Source organism: Misgurnus anguillicaudatus, chromosome 19 (genome assembly GCF_027580225.2).
Source record: "Misgurnus anguillicaudatus chromosome 19, ASM2758022v2, whole genome shotgun sequence".
Taxonomy (NCBI): domain Eukaryota; kingdom Metazoa; phylum Chordata; class Actinopteri; order Cypriniformes; family Cobitidae; genus Misgurnus; species Misgurnus anguillicaudatus.
This window is the reverse complement of record NC_073355.2, coordinates 51,316,666-51,322,672: the sequence shown is the minus strand read 5'-3', so window position 1 is coordinate 51,322,672 and position 6,007 is coordinate 51,316,666. Positions and strand designations below refer to the sequence as shown.

The window sequence follows — 6,007 nt, the reverse complement described above, 5'->3', positions numbered from 1 at the left end:
TGTTCATCAGTTATGATGGCAACATTTGATTTAAATGAATTTGTAAGTCAACCTAACATTGCGATATTGGGGAAATGCCGAAAAGATGATTTGTTTCTTATTGCTCGACATTTCGACATACTTGTGTCTAAAACATTGCGTAAGGAAGATTTAAAAGCTTGTGTGTTGTCAGGTTTAATTAATAAGGGGGTGTTGTCTGTATTGGAGGATGTTTCCGAATCAGCTGAAGAAGCTGCAGCTGTTATGAATGAGGAACAACTTCCATTGCATTCTTCTACTTCACTGCGTTCTCTCGCTGACAATCTAGTTACGCCGGGTGCCGGAGTGAAGGTAGGACCACCGCCTCTTTCTTTACCTAAATTTGAACCTTTATCTATCTCTTCAGAAGACTCGCCTGCACAACTGGGAGGTTTGCGTTTAAAAGTCCGTTTAGCTCGCTTACAGCTTGAAGCACAAGATAGAGCTCAAGCACGAAAAGATGAGTTGCAGCATCAACTTGAAGTACATTGTATTGATGCGGAAATGAAAGTTAAAATGCGCCAGTTAGAACTAGACGCGGGTCGTGACGATCTAAACGCATTAAAAAATTCTGCTGTTCGAGAGAGACCCAATTCGGAAGTTGAATCTGCTGTCTTGGTGCCAAATGACCTTGCGGTACCTATTGTTAACTCTGTGCCTGGGTTAACTGATTCTCTGGATCATTCGACTTCGTTCAATGTAGCGAAAAACATTGTGATTGTTCCGCCTTTTCGGGAAAAAGAAGTCGAAGCGTATTTTCCAGCATTTGAAAGAATAGCGTCTGCTCTGAAGTGGCCAACCGAGGTTTGGTCGTTGATGTTACAATGCAAACTAACAGGAAAAGCGCAAGAGGTTTGTGCATCTTTACCGTTAGAGGAAAGTGTTCAGTATGAGTCAGTGAAAAGTGCGATTTTACGTGCTTATGAGTTGGTACCTGAACACTACCGACAACGTTTTCGCTCACTGAAAAAATCTGCTTCTCAGACTTACGTCGAATTTGCCCGTGAGAAGGGATTACTCTTTGATCGTTGGATAAAAGCGTGTAAAGTTATGGACTACCAATCTTTGTGTGAACTTTTGCTTATTGAAGAGTTCAAGAATTGTGTTCCTGAGCGTACTGCGTTATATTTAAACGAACAGAAGGTTACAACTGTGCAGCAAGCCACTGTTTTAGCAGATGAGTATGCACTCATTCATAAACCTGTGTTTGTTAAGCGTGCGACTGAAATAGGATACCCTCTACAAGGAGGGAATGAAGCTCATTCCTTCGACTCTAAAGTTAGTTTTAGTCCACCAAGTCCGAAAACGCGCAAAGAATGCAGCTATTGTCATAAGGTTGGGCACCTTATTGCCGAGTGTCGTGTTCTGAAACGAAAGCAGGAACGTCAGGATTTTTCAGCTTCACCTCGCGGTTCAGTTTTAGTGAAAAATGTGTCTTTACAGACCATGATATCAGCAACTCCTGATGAGTGTTTTAAGCCTTTCGTGTTTGATGGTTTTGTATCATTGACTGGTCGTGTTGAGGATCGGAAAGCTGTGAAGATCTTACGTGATACGGGAGGATCCCAGTCGTTCATACTGTCTGATACTTTGCCTTTTGATGACAATTCTGTGTGTGAAACTAGTACTATTGTGCAGGGGATAGGAATGGAGTTCATCACTGTTCCTCTTTATCGCGTCTGGGTGACGTCTGAACTAGTTTCTGGATGTTTTGATGTAGCATCTCGTTCTTCACTGCCTGTAAAAGGTATTGATTTTATTATGGGTAACGATCTTGCGGGAGGAAAAGTAATGCCAGTTGTACAGGTTACCAAAATTCCAGTTACTGACCCACAACTAGATGTGCTCGCACAAAATTTTCCAAATGTGTTTGCTTCTAGTGCCGTTACGACGCGGGCTCAGGGGAAAAATCTCGGTAAAGAGAATAAAGTGGAATTAGGTGAATCTATTTTTGCAGAGATGTTCGAAAAAAATGCTATGGTAGAGCATGTGGATGTTAATTCGATCCAGAAATCTGTTTGTCCTGATCCTGAGGTATTTTTGCCTATTTTGTGCGATGGTCTTATTGCCGCTCAGAAAAATGATCCTACATTGGAGAAATGTCGTTTAAGTGCTGACATTGAAAAGTCGTCTTCATGTAATCACCAGTTCTATTGGAATAACACGGTGTTAATGCGTAGTTGGAAGGCTCGCTTGTCAAATGACGAAAATACAGATGATTGGAATGTGGTCCATCAGATTGTGGTACCCTTGAAATTTCGACAGCATATTTTAAGCTTGGCACATGATCATCCTTGGTCTGGACACCTAGGTATTAATAAAACTTACCATCGGGTGCTTCAGCATTTTTTTTGGCCTGGGTTGAAAGCTGACGTGTCGCGATATTGCAAGTCGTGTCACGTATGTCAAGTCGTAGGAAAGCCAAATCAGATTGTGCCACCAGCTCCACTGTATCCCATTCCTGCTGTTGGTGAACCGTTTGAACGCGTCTTGGTTGACTGCGTTGGTCCGCTACCACGAACCAAAGCTGGTTCTCAGTATATTTTAACGATTATGTGCACTACCACCCGATTTCCTGAGGCTATCCCGTTAAGTAATATAACTGCCAAAAGTGTCACTAAAGCTCTGATCAAATTTTTCACAACCTTTGGTTTGCCAAAAACCGTTCAAACCGATCAAGGAACAAATTTCCTGTCAAAGATCTTCCGAAATGTGTTGAAAGGTTTGGGCGTGTCACATGTTACATCCAGCGCTTACCATCCTGAATCGCAGGGAGCACTGGAAAGGTGGCACCAAACGCTGAAGTCTAGTTTACGAAAATATTGCCTGGAGTCAGGTAATGAGTGGGATGAGGGAGTACCTTTGGTTTTATTTGCACTGCGCGAAGCGCAACAAGAATCACTTGGTTTCAGTCCGTCGGAATTGGTCTTTGGACATAATGTACGGGGTCCTTTAAAAGTGCTTAAAGATGCATTTTTCTCTACGAACGTATCGGAGAAACAAAATGTCCTTGATTTTGTTTCGCGTACTCGTGAGCGGTTGCGAAATGCCTGTAATGTCGCGAAAGAAACTCTTTCCCTTTCACAGAAGAAAATGAAGCGTCATTTTGACAAGAAAACGGTTGTGCGTAATTTTACGCCTGGAGAAAAAGTACTAGTGTTACTGCCTTTGCCTGGCTCTGCTTTAGCTGCCCGATTCGCAGGTCCATATGTAATTAAGAGCAAGCTGAGTGACACTGACTATATAGTCTGTACCCCAGAAAGACGACGGAAGACACGATTGTGTCATGTGAATATGCTTAAACCTTATGTAGTACGAAACGTGAAGACTGCCGAAGTCACTGAGTTGTCTCAAAATGACGTACAGTCAAGGTCAAATGTGGAACGAGTATCGTTGCTGTCCAGTACTAGGGGTGCTGAAGAGGTAGATGATGGGCTGAAACTGTCAACCGAGATGGTTAGTGGTAGCCCGCTGAAAAATTCAGAGATTTTAAGTGTTTTGCCATTTCATTTGTCCTATTTATCTAGTGACCAGCGGCAGGATGTGATTGGTTTGATAGAAGAGTATCCTAACCTGTTTAATGATATTCCCACTGGTACTTCTGTCATCCAACACGATATAGATGTGAGAGATGCACTTCCCATAAAGCAGCATGCGTATCGTTCACCAGTAGGTAAACGGGAGATCATGAAAAGTGAAGTGAATTATTTGATTACCAATGGTTTTGCCAAAAAAGAGTAATAGCCCGTGGAGCTCGCCGTGCATTTTAGTGCCTTAGGCTGACGGTTCGTTCCGCTTTTGCACTGATTTTCGCAAAGTGAATTCTGTTACTGTGCCGGATGCGTTTCCTTTGCCTCGAATAGAGGATTGTGTTGACAATCTTGGTACTGCTCGATACATTACAAAGCTCGATCTTCTCAAAGGCTATTGGCAAGTGCCATTAACCGAACGTGCTTCAGAGATATCCGCGTTTGTGACTCCCGACGCTTTCCTACAGTATACACGCATGGCTTTCGGTCTTCGGAACGCACCGGCTACTTTTCAAAGACTAATGTCCACAGTTCTAGGTGACATCCCAAATTGTAATGTTTATTTGGATGATGTTGTCGTTTTTTCTTCTACATGGACTGAACACATCTCTGTTTTACATCAAGTTTTTAGTCGTCTAGCCGCCGCCTCTTTGACCTTAAATCTGTCTAAATGCGATTTTGCGAAAGCCTCTGTTACATACCTAGGGAAACAGGTTGGTAACGGTCAGGTACGTCCGATTGACGCAAAAGTGACCGCTATTCTTACATACCCTGTGCCCACTACAAGGAGAGAATTGCGACGATTTTTAGGTATGGCTGGCTACTATAGGTGCTTTTGTAAAAACTTTTCGACTGTGGTTGCACCTTTAACGAAGATGTGCAGTTCTAAAATTGTCTTTACCTGGACGGATGAATGTCAGAATGCTTTTTTGTGTGCAAAGTCTCTTCTGTGCAGTGCTCCGGTGTTGTCGGCTCCTGATCTGGCCCGTCCATTTACACTTGAGGTAGACGCCAGCGCAACGGGGGTTGGAGCGGTCCTTCTACAGAGTGGTGATGATGGAATATCACATCCCGTATCCTATTTTTCTGCAAAGTTTAACTGCCACCAAGTGAATTATTCCACCATTGAAAAAGAGACTCTTGCTATGTTACTTGCTTTGCAGCACTTCGATGTGTACGTTGGATACAGCTCTACGCCTGTCCTCGTCTACACGGATCACAACCCGTTGGTGTTTTTAAACAAAATGTATAATAACAACCAACGTTTGATGCGCTGGGCGTTAATGGCCCAATGCTATAATCTTGAGATTCACCATAAGAAAGGTTCTGACAACATCGTGGCCGATGCTCTGTCTCGGGGCTAGGTAAGGGGTTATTTTAACTTTTAAACAAGTAAGTTTATATTATTGTAATCATGTGTTTTGCTTGTTGCACTGTCCGCTTTATTCAGAACCTGCCTCAAAGAGGACTGGTTCTTTCTTTAAGTAGGGGAGTGTTACGGCCTGTGCCTTATGTTTGGCTCTCCTTATGATATCACAAGGTTTTTTCCTTTGTGTTTTGAGTGTGATTAGGTCTGCACCTGTGGGGCATTGTACACCTGCGGCTCGTTGGAGTAATCTGTAGCTCCCTATACAAAGGAACACGGAGAAGAGCGGGGGAGAGAGAAGAAACGGCAACAAGCTTTTTGTTATTATTGTCTTTCCATTTATTTAGTTAGTTATTTTGTTTGTTGTTTGTGAATATTGGTTATCTTCAGATTATTTGAAGTTTAGTAAGTTCCGGTTAGTGAGATACGTGTTTCGTGAGTTTTATATGTTCTTTTGAGTATTAATAAATGTTCATTTGCGCACTCGCGTTTCACGTGTCCTTCTTTATGTTGTGAACCCTCTTTCAGAGCCACTTTTAAAACAAGGGTTCGTAACAGTAACCAGTGCGTGGAACTGTCACGGAGAAGAGGGTCGTGGCAGGGGCACGTAGAATGGTGGAGATGCGTGGCAATGTGATGCAAAACTGGGCGAAATAATGCGTGACTATTTCACGTGAGATCAGGCTGTCCCATGCAGTCAGTGTGAAAAGAGTTTCAGAGATGAAAGTACACTTAAGATACACACATGACAATTTACACCAGATGTGTAAAATGTGATGAGTGAAGTAAAAGGTTTAAATCCTCATCACATATGAAGAGACACATGAGTGTGAAATCTTAGTTGTGTACTGTTTGTTTAAAAGTGTTTATGTCTGTTTGAAATTAAAAAAAAAAACATGTTGGTTTGAGATGTTGTGTGCTTTGTGTGTTAACAAGGTACAACTACTGGATTTAACCCCCATGTTCAGTTTGGGACACCCAGACCCTCTTTTTTATTATGATATTTCATGACTTTTTCTAATTACATAAGATACATTTTGAAATGAGTTTTTACTTGTGATGAACCCTGTAATAAAGGTTATTTTGACCACAA

At 42.2% G+C, this 6,007-nt stretch overlaps 1 protein-coding gene across 1 annotated transcript in view; it reads left to right on the top strand.

Annotated features, from left to right (window-relative positions):
- The window catches only part of LOC129422293 (uncharacterized), a 78,230-nt gene extending 72,223 nt beyond the window's left edge, over positions 1 to 6,007 (top strand). Inside the window, exon 3 of the mRNA XM_073856532.1 lies at positions 5,707 to 6,007. The gene's annotated coding sequence lies outside the window, so the exon portion shown is untranslated. The remainder of the gene's footprint in view (positions 1 to 5,706) is intronic.